At 54.6% G+C, this 13,902-nt stretch overlaps 1 protein-coding gene across 6 annotated transcripts in view; it reads right to left on the bottom strand.

Moving 5' to 3' along the window:
* The window catches only part of SPAG17 (sperm associated antigen 17), a 282,801-nt gene that overhangs the window by 56,868 nt on the left and 212,031 nt on the right, over positions 1-13,902 (bottom strand). The gene's annotated exons all lie outside the window — the stretch shown is intronic.

The following is a 13,902-nucleotide window of genomic DNA, read 5'->3' as shown; positions in this document are numbered from 1 at the left end:
GCAGGAGATAAAGATCACTAATCAGACAAAAGTGGGATCAATAATTGTAACTGTGCAAGCTTCTAATAAACAGTGATTCTATTTAATTACATGGTGATATTATAAAAATAAAACATAATGACCATTCTATTTAAATCGTTGATATTTCCTGAGTTTTTTGTATGCCACTTTTTACAGACCTGCTAGCTCATTTGTCTCACTGTATTGGTCTTTGTTCTGGGATGGGTCATTTCCAGCACTGGAGTATCTAGCTTTTGCCATGATAGTGGCTCATAGAGGAAGAAAGTTACATACTCACAGTAAATGTGGTTTTTCTTAACAGGTTGTCCACATGTCCTCCATTCTTGGTACATGTTACAGGATGGCGGGCCTCTTTACAGGGAGATGGGCCCAGTCCACTTAACTTGCCTCCCCAGGTGGAGAGAATGAAGATTGTCATGTGACAGGTGGATCATGTGACTATATCAGGCCTCTGGAGTATAGATAAGAGGGGCTTCATGAAGGCAGTCAAGCCAGAGGAGACAGTCACAGGGCAGACAGAGGCCTGCCCAGGGATAGGAGGTCTTGGATCCCTTTCTGGGAGAAAGGAAGGACTTCAGGTACCAAGCCCTGCAAGTTGCTGCTTGAGATGGAGCAGGGCAGGGTTGCCACCCATCTGGTTTGCACCCAGACAGTCTGGGTTTCAGCTTGTGTGTCTGGGTGCTGCTTAATAAGCCCTGGTGTCCATTTTTTTTGATCTGTGGAAAAAATGGCAACCCTAAGCAGAAGGAAGGAGGCAGAGCTGCAGAAGCTGCCTCCGGGGCCAAGCTGCTACACGTGGCCCTGTGCAGCCCACAGGTGGTGGACAAGGCAGCCTCGGCTGTACTGGTGAAGATCCTGCAAGCGATGGGAGTGGGGCCATGGGGAGAAGAGGTTGAGCAGGGGGGCAGGGCCTCAGGGTCTGGTTACCAGTCTTTAGAAAGGTGGCAACCCTAGAGCAGGGAAAGACTCCAGGTGGAAAAGCCCTGGGAGTGGCTGCGTGATAAAGAGCAGGGGAAGATTCAAGGTGAGTAGAGGACAGAAGAGAATCAAGAGGCTGGGATTGAATAGGGTCCCCAAGAGTGGCACAAGATACCAGAGTTGAGTACATTAACTTTGTCTTGTGGTGACAGACATTATTTGGGACTCTGATAACAAAACTCCCTGGTCACCAAAGGGAGTTTTGTTTTCAATTTTCAACTTTCTGTGAATAAACCAGCCCTTTTGTGGGGTTATTGAGGAGCCCAAAAGGGGAAACGGGGGCAGTGGCAAGTGTAAGCACAGATTAGATCAGGGTAAGTGGTATGCTGGCAGTGCACACATGTTCCATGAGTAGGGTGACCATATTTATCAAAGTAAAATCAGGACACGGCATGGCTCTGGCCTGAGCAGCTTGGCATGACCGCTCACCTGCGAGCCCCTTCCCCCCCCATGGGGCTGTCCCGAGCCACTTGACATTGCTGCTTGCCTGAGTCCCACGCCACCCGGGACTGTGGCTGACCACCTGAGCCCATCAGCGCCCTGGGCTGACTGCACAAGCCCCACCACCAGCACCTCGTGTCGCCACTGGCCTCCCCAAAAGTTCCTGATGGAGGAACAACCCACTTTTTGGGCAAAACTGGGCATTTGTTCCATTTGCTTTTGCCAACTGATCAGAGCAACTTGAAATTTGTAAAAGCAAACAGGACAAATGCCCAGTTTTGCCCAAACAAAATCAGGACGTCCGGGACAAGGCTTAAAAAAGGGGACTGTCCTGGCCAAAATGGGACATATGATCACCCTATCCATGAACTCAAAATTGGACTATTTTGGCCAGCAGTTTCTGTTGGGTTGTACTTGTGTCCTGAGTGGCCTTGTGCCCTATGCTGAAGGCAAAAAGAGCAGGGGAGCCCTGACTGCCACTCAGTTCCTTTGCCAGCACAGAATCCAGGGGTTCTAGGGGCAGGTCACAAAATATCTATGGACAACACATTTCAAAGACTCATAGTTACTGTAAAGTAAGTAAAGTAAGTAACTTCATCTTCAAGTGCTTGCCAATAAATAACCCACTCTTGGTGACTCACAAGCAATGACATGAATAATAAGAACATAAGAACAGCCGTACTGGGTCTAACCAAAGGTCCATCCAGCCCAGTATCCTGTCTACCGACAGTGGCCAATGCTGGGTGCCCCAGAGGGAGTGAACCTAACAGGTAACGAACAAGTGATCTCATCCACAAACAGAGGCTAGGGTCACCATTCCTTACCCATCCTGGCTAATAGCCATTAATGGACTTAACCTCCATGAATTTATCTAGTTCTCTTTTAAACCCTGTTATAGTTCTAGCCTTCAAACCTCCTCAGGCAAGGCGTTCCACAGGTTGACTGTGCGCTGTGTGAAGAAGAACTTCCTTTTATTTGTTTTAAACCTGCTGCCCATTAATTTCATTTGGTGGCCCCTAGTTCTTATATTATGAGAACAAGTAAATAACTTTTCTTTATTCACTTTCTCCGCACCACTCATGATTTTATATACCTCTATCATATCCCCCCTTAGTCTCCTCTCTTCCAAGCTGAAAAGTTCTAGCCTCTTTACTCTCTCCTCATATGGGACCCGTTCCAAACCCCTAACCATTTTAGTTGCCCTTCTCTGAACCTTTTCTAATGCCAGTATATTTTTTTTGAGATGAGGAGACCACATCTGTATTCAAGTATGTGGGTGTACCATGGATTTATATAAGGGCAATAAAAGACGGTTACTCACCGTAGTAACTGTTGTTCTTCGAGATGTGTTGCTCCTATCCATTCCAGTCAGGTGTGCGTGCCGGACATTTTTACCCTAGCAACTCCGGCGGGCCGGCTGGGCGCCCCCTGGAGTGGCGCCGGTATGGCGCTGGATATATACCCCAGCCGGCCCGTCCGCTCCTCAGTTCCTTCTTGCCGGCTACTCCGACAGTGGGGAAGGAGGGCGGGTCTGGAATGGATAGGAGCAACACATCTCGAAGAACAACAGTTACTACGGTGAGTAACCGTCTTTTCTTCTTCGAGTGATTGCTCCTTTGCATTCCAGTCAGGTGATTCCCAAGCCTTATCTAGGCGGTGGGGTCGGAGTGAGACGTGGCAGAGTGCAAGACTGCGGAGCCGAAGGCTGCATCGTCTCTGGATTGCTGCACCAACGCGTAGTGGGAAGCGAAGGTGTGGACAGAAGACCAGGTGGCCGCTCTACAAATGTCCTGGATGGGGACCTGGGCCAGGAAGGCGGCCGACGAGGCTTGTGCTCTCGTCGAGTGAGCGGTGAGGCGGCACGCGAGCAAGATCGTAGCATGTCCGGATACATGCCGTTACCCAGGAGGAAATCCGCTGCGAGGAGACCGGCTCACCTTTCATGCGATCGGCAACCGCTACGAATAGCTGGGTCGAACGCTGGAAGGGCTTCGTCCGCTCGATATAAAAAGCGAGGGCCCTGCGGACGTCCAGGGTGTGAAGCTGTTGCTCACGAGGTGAGGTGTGCAGCTTCGGGAAGAAGACCGGGAGGAAGATCTCCTGATTAAGGTGAAAGGCCGACACCACCTTAGGGAGGAAGGCCGGGTGTGGTCGAAGCTGCACCTTGTCTCCGTGGAAGACGGTGTATGGTGGACTAACCGTTAGGGCACGGAGCTCAGAGACTCGCCTTGCCGATGTAATTGCGACGAGGAAGGCTGTCTTCCAGGAGAGATAGAGTAGAGAGCACGTGGCCAGGGGCTCAAAGGGCGGTCCCATCAGCTTGGCCAGAACGAGGTTTAAATCCCAGGTCGGAATAGGACGCCGCACCGGCGGGTACAAGCGGTCCAGGCCTTTAAGGAAGCGGGAAACCATCTGGTTAGCGAAGATGGAACGACCTCCTATGGATGGCCGAAAGGCGGACACGGCTGCCAGGTGCACCTTCAAGGAGGAGACCGCAAGACCTTGCTCCTTAAGGTACCAGAGGTAGTCCAGGATGGTAGGGATAGGGACTACGAAGGGATTGAGGCCTCGTTGATCACATCAGAGCGCGAAACGCTTCCATTTCGCAAGGTAGGTGGAGCGAGTGGAAGGCTTTCTGCTCTCTAGCAGGACTTGCTGCACTGCCTCCGAACAGTCCCTCTCTGCGTGGGTCAGCCACGCAGGTACCAAGCTGTAAGATGGAGGGACTGTAGGTTCGGGTGACAGAGCCTGCCGAAGTCCTGCGTGATGAGGTCCGGCCATAATGGGAGGGGCATGGGATCCCGAACGGAGAGCTCGAGCAGCAGGGTGCACCAGTGCTGCCTCGGCCAGGCCGGAGCGACGAGTATGACGTGGGCCCTGTCCCTCCGAAGCTTCAGTAGCACTCGGTGTATGAGCGGGAACGGAGGGAAGGCGTAGACGAGGTGATCCGTCCAGGAGCAGAGGAATGCATACGACAGGGAGCCTGGGGAGCGACCCTGGTATGAGCAAAACAGATGGCACTTCCTGTTCTCCTTGGAGGCAAACAGGTCTATCTGGGGAAACCCCCACCTCCGGAAAATTGTGTGCACCACATCCGGACGAAGAGACCACTCGTGTGAGAGGAACGACCTGCTGAGATGGTCAGCCAGCGTGTTCTGCACTCCTGGAAGAAATGAAGCTTCCAGGTGAATGGAGTGGGTCACGCAGAAGTCCCACAGGAGCATCGCTTCCGTGCAGAGGAGGGAGGAGCGGGCTCCGCCCTGCTTGTTCACATAGAACATTGCCGTTGTGTTGTCCGTGAAGACTGCCACACAGCGGCCTTGCAGACGGGCGCGGAAGGTGTGACACGCTAGGCGGATCGCTCGCAGCTCCCGGACATTGATGTGGAGAGCGAGCTCTTGGGGGGACCAGAGACCCTGGGTGTGAAGGTCGCCTAGGTGAGCCCCCCATCCCAACGCCGAGGCATCCGTGGTCAAGGTGACGGATGGGCGAGGAGGACGGAACGGGACTCCTGCACACACGACCTCTGGGTTCACCCACCAGCTGAGCGACGCGAGTGTCGGCTTTGTGACGGTGACTACCATGTCTATTGAGTCGCGGTGCGGGCGGTATACCGACGCCAGCCACGATTGAAAGGGGCGAAGGCGGAGCCTCGCGTACGCCGTGATGAACGTACAGGACGCCATGTGGCCCAGGAGGCACAGGCAAGACCGAACCGTTGTTGTGGGAAAGGTGAGAAGGTCCTGGATGATGGATACCATCGTCTGGTGCCGAGAGCGTGGGAGGCAGGCCCTGGCCAAAGTGGAGTCGAGGACCGCTCCGATGAACTCCACCCGCTGTGATGGAGCTAGAGTGGACTTCTCGGCATTGATGAGAAGGCCGAGGGACCGAAACAGGGATAGTATCTCTGACATCTGGTCCTTTTACCAGCTGTCGGGATGTCCCGCAAACCAGCCAGTCGTCGAGATATGGGTATACATGAATGCGACGACGGCGGAGGGCTGCAGCAACTACTGCCATGCATTTGGTGAAGACCCTCGGCGCGGTGGACAGGCCGAAGGGTAGCACCGCAAACTGGTAGTGCGCACCGTTGACCACAAAACGCAGGTAGCATCGATGGGGAGGGTAAATTGCGATATGGAAGTATGCGTCCTTCATATCGAGGGCGGCAAACCAGTCTCCCGGATCCAGGGAGGGAATGATGGTCCCCAGGGTGACCATGCGAAACTTGAGCTTGAGCACATACGCATTGAGCTCCCAGAGGTCCAATATGGGTCGAAGACCTCCTTTCGCCTTGGGGATGAGAAAATATCGGGAATAGAATCCCCTGCCCCGCATGTTGTGAGGCACCTCCTCTATGGCACCCAAGCTCAACAGAGTCTTGACCTCTTGTAGGAGGAATTGCTCGTGAGAGGGGTCCCTGAAGAGGGACAGGGAAGGTGGGTGGGAAGGAGGGGGCGAAACAAATTGAAGGCGGTAACCAGACTGGATTGTACGAAGCACCCAGCTGTCCGATGTTATTTGGGACCACGCCGGCAGAAAGTGGGAAAGGCAGTTGCAAAATAAACGGGAAGGATCCGGTACGGAGACTGATGGGCCATCCTCGGGAGTCCCATCAAAAGGCCTGTTTGGGTCCTTGAGGGGCCTTGGAAGGCGCCTGGCTCTGGTTGCGCCTGTTGCCCGACGGTCTACGGTGACTCAGGCCGGGACGCCTGCTATTGTAGGGTCGCGACCTAGGCTGGTTAAATGGCCGGTAGGGTTGTTGCCGAAAGGACCTTCGCTGGGTAGCCGGTGTGTGCATACCCAGAGTGCGAATGGCTATGCGACCGTCCTTCAGGGTCTGAATTCTGGAATCCGTCTTTTCAGAAAACAGACCCTGAGTGTCGAAGGGTAGGTCCTGCAAGGTGTACTGCACCTCCGGTGGCAATGTGGAGGACTGCAACCAGGAGATGCGCCTCATGGTTACTCCTGAGGCCAGGGTTCTAGCACCTGAGTCCGCGGAGTTCAGAGCGGCCTGGATGGAGGACCTGGAGGACTTCTTGCCCTCTTCCAGGAGGGCCGTGAACTCTTGGCGCGAGGCTGTTGGGATCAGTTCTGCGAATTTCGCCAGGGACACCAAGATGTCAAAGGTGTATCTGGCGAGGAGGGCCATTTGGTTGGCGCTTCGGAGTTGGAGACCCCCTGCCGAATAAACCTTTCGGCCCAACAGATCCATGCGCCTCGCCTCCCTGGACTTCGGCGCTGGAGCTGGCTGACCATGCCTCTCCCTGTCGTTGACCAACTGGACCACGAGCGAGTCTGGTGCAGGATGGGTGTATAAGTACTCGTACCCCGTGGGGGGGACGGAGTACTTTCTTTCAACACCGCGGGCGGTGGGAGGGACGGACACCGGTGACTGCCAGATGGTAGTGGCGTTCTTCTGAATAGTGCAGATGAATGGCAAGGCCACCCGCACTGGAGCCTCAGCTCCAATTACATTTGTCACCGGGTCCTCGTCCTCAGTGACCTCCGCTACCGGGAGATCGTTAGCCTTCGCCACCCTGCGAAGAAGGTCCTGGTGGGCCCGCAAGTCAATAGGTGGAGGATCTGCCGTAGAAGCCCCCACCACCGCCTCGTCTGGTGAAGATGACGAGGACAGACCTTGGACCACCGCCTCCGCAAGTGGGGCCTCTATGGGGTGGGCAGCTGACTCAGACCGTGGATGCTCCGCGGGATCAGGCGGTAACTGGGCCTCACCCGGTGATGGGGGTGGCCTGCTGACGGTGGCCTCCGGCACTCTGCGTTCGGAGGCTGGGGTCCGCTGAGGGCAAGTAGCCCTTGAGCTTCGTATTGGGCCCAGGGGACCCAAAAACCCCACTGCTGTGCCCCGTGGACTTGTCCGTGCGGGGCCGCCTGGAGATGGCCATAGCTGTCTGCCCGCGAAGCGACCGATGAGTGACGGGATGGCCACGGAGGTGCGGAGGCGCTGACGGACTGCGCCGTCGAAACTGGCAACCTGTCCCCGGACGGTGCCGAGGGTCGGTGCCGGTCGTCGCGGTACCGAGATGGCGAGCGAGACCATCGACTGCCGCGGTGCCGGGAGCTCGACCGGTGCCGGGAGTTCGACCGGGATCTCGACCGGTGGTGCCGGGAGCGGCTTCTGGAGTCACGGTGCCGGGAACGGTGCTGGGAATCGGACTTCCTGCGGTGCCGACGGGACGGTGATCGGGACTGGGAGCGTCTCTGGGAGTACGACCGGTACCGCGATGTTGAGCGGTACCAGGACTGCGACCGGCGTCGAGAAGGTGAACGGTACCGCGATGGAGAGCGGTGCCGGGACCTGGAGCGGCGCGACGGTGACCGTCTTCGGGACCGGGAGCGAGACCGAGTCCTGGAGCACCGTCCATCCCGTCCGTCAGGGGAAAGGGGCCGCATCATAGCTGGCTTGCCCGCTGACTTAACAGCCCACACCGGCGGTGCTGGGGGCCGGAGGCTCGGTGCCTCTGTGAGCTCTATGAGCTCTCTTGCCGTCGAGAATGTCTCAGGCGTGGACGGGAGCTGTAGCTCGACCGCGGTCGGCACCGGGGAGCAGGGTGGTACCGGACTCAACGGCCCTTGTGGCGCCGGAGTCAACGGTACGGTGCACAGTCTGTGCACCGCCACAGCCGGTACCGGAGGCGTCGGTGATGGCTGGGCTACGGGTCCCGAAGGCTGCGGCTGCGGGGTCGCCTTCGCCGGCTTACGCTTTCTTGACGGGGAGAGGGAACGGTGCCGGGTCGCCGGTGCCGCTCGCGGAGGCCGAGGAGCCTCGGTACCGGATCGGCTCAGGGCCGCTGGTGCGCTGCGCGCCGATGATGACTTCGGCGCCGGCGGGGTCGGTGCCGGGGGCTGGAGCATTGCCTCCATGAGGAGCTGTTTCAAGCGACTGTCCCGCTCCTTTCTCGTTCGAGGTTTGAAAGCCGTGCAGATAGGGCACTTATCTGGACGGTGAGTCTCCCCGAGGCAGCGCAGGCAGGAGTCGTGCGGATCCCCGACCGGCATGTGCCGCTGGCAAGTCGCACAGGGCTTAAACCCCGGTGCCTTGGGCATGAGCCCGCACCGGTTGCGGAAGAAGAGGGGTAAACCCCCCTTATTCCCTTATCCTAAACTATAACTAACTAATTTATTCAACTATCTAACAACTACGTACTTAACAACTATATACATACAAAGGTAGAGAAACGCTAGGGCTGTGGAGGACAGAGAGCACTCCACTGTGCCAACTGGCCGTCACGGGCGGTAAGAAGGAACTGAGGAGCGGACGGGCCGGCTGGGGTATATATGCAGCGCCATAGCGGCGCCACTCCAGGGGGCGCCCAGCCGGCCCGCCGGAGTTGCTAGGGTAAAAATGTTCCGAAGAGCCGTGCACGCGCGGCGCACACACCTGACTGGAATGCATAGGAGCAATCACTCGAAGAAGAAGATATTCTCTGTCTTATTCTCTATCCCCTTTTAAATGATTCCTAACATCCTGTTAACTTTTTGACTGATGCTGCACACTGCCTGGACATCTTCAGAGAACTATCCATGATGACTCCAAGATCTTTTTCCTGACTTGTTGTAGCTAAATTAGCCTCCATCATATTGTATGTATAGTTGAGGTTATTTTTTCCAATGTGCATTACTTTACATTTATCCACATTAAATTTCATTTGCCATTTTGTTGCCCAATCACTTAGTTTTGTGAGATCTTTTTGAAGTTCTTCAGAGTCTGCTTTGGTCTTAACTATCTTGAGCAGTTTAGTATCATCTGCAAAGTTTGCCACCTGTTTACCCCTTTCTCCAGATCATTTATGAATAAGCTGAATAGGATTGGTCCTAGGACTGACCCTTGGGGAACACCACTAGTTACCCCTCTCCATTCTGAAATTTTACCATTTATTCCTACCCTTTGTTCCCTGTCTTTTAACCAGTTCTCAATCCATGAAAGGATCTTATACCATGGCAACTTAATTTATGTAAGAGGCTGATGTAAGGATGTGGGTGCTGAGAGTCCACTAAAACAAAGACTGCAGAACAACTCTGCCAAAAGAAGCATCAGATCTGGATACTCCACCAGGGAATGTATGCAACGAACCACAAGTATCTGCTTTGCATATCTCTAAGATTGGTATGTTTCTCAGGAAAGTGGCAGACGCTGTCTGAGCCCTTGTGGAGTCGTCTGAATCTGCACTAAGAGATCTAAGCTAGCTAGATGGTAACAAGTCTTAGTGCAGCCAGACATCCATTGGGAAAGTCTCTGGGTCAAAATAGCTTGGCCCTATAAAATGAATGAAGTCTTAGGGAGACTCTAAATGGTTTGATCCTATGTAGATAGATTGATAATGCTGTAAGGAGATTGAAAGTGTGTAGCCTAGCCTCCTCTTGGTTAGATTGTTGTTTCAGGAAGAAAACTGGTAAATGGATCATTTGGTTCAAATGAAAGTTGATGATTACCTTAGGCAGGAATTTGGGATGGGACCTAAGAGTAACCTTATCTCTATGGAATATCGTATAGGAAGGGCTTTTCCATTAGAGCTTGTATTTCCCCAGTTCTTCAGACTGATGTAATTGCCACTAAAAATGCTTTTTTCATTGATAAGTGCTACAGGGAACAAGTTGCCATGGGCTCAGATAGAGGTCCCATTAAACCTGTTAGAATTACATTGAAGTTCCTGAGAGGAGAGTCTCTAACTATGGCAAACATTTATGTAAGGCCCGTTAGAAATCCAGATACCATTTGATGGGGGAAAACTGTGTATCTCTGGATGGGAGGGTGCTAAGCTGATATGACTGCCAAGTACACTAGAACAGAGCTAATTGAGATTCCTGAGTTCTTTAAACAAAGCATGTTCAGGATAGCCGGGATCTTGGAGTCAGTAGCTGATCAATACCACTGTTCAGCCCAAACATGGGCAGTGGATATAATAGACCCAGGGAGGCTAAGCCTCCCCAAACATGATGTGGTGCATCTCCCTCTGAGGGCACACTGCTGGCCTGTTGCCTTCGGAGTGCAGGCTCTGAGGCCCGCTCCTGTGTCTTGCTCTTCCCCCACAGCCCCTCCCACTCTGCTCCTCTTCTCATCCTCGCTCCGCTTCCACCCTGAAGCCAGCGGGGACTCGAGCAGGCAGGCCAGTGGGCCAGGGGCTTGGGTGGGAGGGCCGGTGGCCTGGGGCGGCTCAGGCTGGCTGGGGGCCTGGGGCAGCTTGGGCTGGCCAGCGGCCTGTGGCTCAGAGTGGCTTGGGCTGGGACTCGGGGTGGCAGGTCGGGGCTTGAGGCAGCTCAGGTGGGGCTCACTGGGACTTCTCCAGGGCTTCTCTGGCTGGGGGGGGGGGCTTGGGGCTTCTTTGGCCCTGTGGGCGGAAGAGATGGGGCAGGGGACTAGCCTTCTCAAATGGGGGGTTCATGCATCGCGCATAAGCCCAAATCAGAAATCTCATCCACTTGGCAGCCTATTTTATTCTGGAATCTTTTCTACCTTGAATCAAAATATCCTACACACCAGCAGAACATGATTCCTGTATCTGTCAACCAACTGGTAACCAGACACATAGTGAAGGCGTAGTCTGGCAAGCTGTGTGCAGGAGGCCATGTGACCGAGCAGACTTAGATAACTTCTAATGGTGATGCACAGTTGCCCTGGCAGTTAATTCACAAGGTTGATCGTGGTATTGAATCTGTCTGGAGCAGGTAAATGTCATTTGCTGACAAAAAGGAAGTTAGAGCTTGGTGGTTGGCAATTCTTATTTGGAGTGATGCAGTAGAATAAATCTGTCTCTCTAATGAGTCCTATCTTTTAGGTTCTTTGTCCTTCAGGGTAGACATAAACGTTCCTTGCCACAACCTCTCATTAGCAGCCATGGCACTGGCTGAGTAGAAACCAGAGATGGCGCTAGGCATAAGCAGACTAAGCAATTGCTTAGGGTCTCAAGCAGCTCAAGGGCCCCCCTATTAATTATTAGTATGTGTTGTGTGTTTGTGGAAGCAGAGGGGCATGACAGGAATTAGAAAAGGCAGGACCTGCAGCTCAGTCAAGCCAGAGCCAGGAGGGGAGGAGGCAGATGTCTCCAGCCTGCTGCAGAACTCTGGAGCTGAATTGGCACTGTGCAGCGCCCTGCCCCCAGACGAGACTGACGCTGGAGAGGAGTTGCTGGGACTGCCATCTGCAGTGTACCGCAAAAAGACAGCGGACTCTTGGACTACAGAAACCCTGTCCAGACTGTTGTAGGAAGTGGTTCAGGGAAACAAGACTTTAGTCTGATTTTGTTACCGGAGCACAGGTCACCCTGTTTCAGTAGGATCCCTGCTGACCCAGTGGCAGAACCATTTGCTACTGTTAGGGCCCTGGGCTGGGACCCAGTGGAGTAGGGTGGGCCCAGGTACCCCACCCCCTGCTGGCAAACCCACCCCTGGTGTAGCGGCCTATTTTTCCCAAAGGGCCAGAGCCACAGACTTGTTTGCTGGCTGCCTTAGCCAGGAGGCTAAGGTGAAAGCCTGCTCCCTGCTCTGTCTTGCCCTGCCCAGAGGGCCAGATTGTTTATCTGTTGGCTGCCTTAGCCAGGAGGCTTAGGTGAAAGGCTGCTCCATGCCCTGCCCAGAGCCCAGACTGTGATTGCCCCGCCCAAGACTCTTGGGCTAGGGACCGCTTACTGCTCTGCATGCCAGAGGGCCAGAGCCATAGACTGTTAATCCACTGTTTGTTGCCTGATGCTGTGACACAGAGTGGCCTCCCTCCGAGTCTGAGCCTGAGGGACCACTACAGCAGTGTTTTACAAACGGTGGGTCACGACCCACTACTGGGTTGTGGCATGTAAGGTGCTGGGTCACCTTGCTCTGCTTAGCAATGCCAACCGGGATATTAAAAGTCCAGTCGGCGGTGCTGCCCAGCTAAGGCAGGTTAGTGCCTACCTTTTCCAACACTGAGCTGTGCCCCGGAAGCGGCCAACAGCAGGTCTGGCTTCTAGGCAGGGAGGCCACAGGGCTCTGCGCGCTTCCCCCGCCCCGAGCACCGGCTCCACACTGCCGGCCAATCGGAACTGGGAGGGTGGAGGCCGGTGCCTGTGGGCGAGGATTGCGCGCCTCCACTTAGGAGCCAGACCTGTTGCTGGCTGCTTCCAGGGCGCATTGCGGTCCGCGGTGCACCCCAGCTGTGCTGCTGATGGGGAGCCATGGGAGGTAAGTCTGCACCCCATCCCTGCGCCTCAATTTCCTGCTCCAGCCCTGAGCCCCCCCAAACCTGGAACCCCTTCCTGGACCCCAAACTCCACATCCCCAGACCCACCCCAGAGCCTGCACCCCCATCCCAGAGCCCTGACCCCCTTCCACACCCCAACACCCTGCCATAGTCCTGAGTCCCCCCAAACCTGGAGCCCCTCCTGCACCCCAAACTCCTCATCCTCATCCCCAGCCCTAGTCAAGAGCCCTGCCCCTCTTCCCGCACCCCTACCCCCTGCCCCAGCTGAGCCCCCTCCCACACCCTGAACCCCTCATTACCAGCCCCATCCCACAGCCTCACCTCCACCCCCCAACCCTCTGCCCCAGCCCTAAGCCCCTCCCGTACCCCAAACCCTTCATCCCCAGCTCCGTTGGGTCATGGGCATCAACAATTTTCTTCCAACTGGGTCCCCAGGAAAAAAGTTTGAAAACCACTGCCCTACAATGTGCCACAAAGTTAATGTGCCATTAATTAGGAAGGTAACCCTTTCTGGGTTTGTTGCCTAGAGGATGTCCACCAATTTGTGACTATTTTCCTGTACTAGTTCAGCTTGAGTATAAGAGCTGCAGTCATTCTCCTGAGCAATTTTTGGTAGGATATGAAATCATCTGGGACAGGAGAAGCTGAACTCAGGGCCACTGCATCATCCAGAGAGGATGAGTTCGGGATTACTGGAGCCACAGGTGTTTCTTGGGGCATGAGCTGTTCCTCTGGCAAAGGGTCCTCCAAAGGAGGTGGCTCAGGAGGATGAGCTGTCTTTACTACGAGAATGACTCTGCTCTTGGTACCAATGTTTACTCCACATGGGTGTCTTGATCTCTTTAGTCAAGGCAGGATTAGAGAGGAGCTGACGGACTCCAACCTGGAGTGTGATCTGTGATGTGCTGTTTGAATAATCAGTGGGCATCAGATGTACTATTGTGATGGGGCCACAGGATAACCCAGTGGGGCAAGGTTAATGTTAGTACCATAAGCAGAACCATGGTTGGCACTGCAAAGGCACCTTGAGAGGGTTTTGCAGCAGGGACTGGTACTGAGGATGGGTGTGCTACTGGTGCCAAGGAGCTATTTGATCCCCACCCTGAGAAACCCACCAATACTGAGAATGCTGATGCCAAACTTGATGATGTAGATAGTGCTGAGGGCAGAGGGTGAGTCAGTACCCGTCCAGTCAGCATAGGTACCATGGATGGTGCCTGCTTCTTCATTGGTACTGGAGATGAGGGCAATCTTTGTCCTGAAGCAGAAGA

This window comes from Mauremys mutica, chromosome 1 (genome assembly GCF_020497125.1).
Source record: "Mauremys mutica isolate MM-2020 ecotype Southern chromosome 1, ASM2049712v1, whole genome shotgun sequence".
Classification (NCBI taxonomy): Eukaryota; Metazoa; Chordata; order Testudines; family Geoemydidae; genus Mauremys; species Mauremys mutica.
The sequence above is the reverse complement of the archived record's forward strand: the minus strand, read 5'-3'. Positions and strand labels throughout refer to the sequence as shown.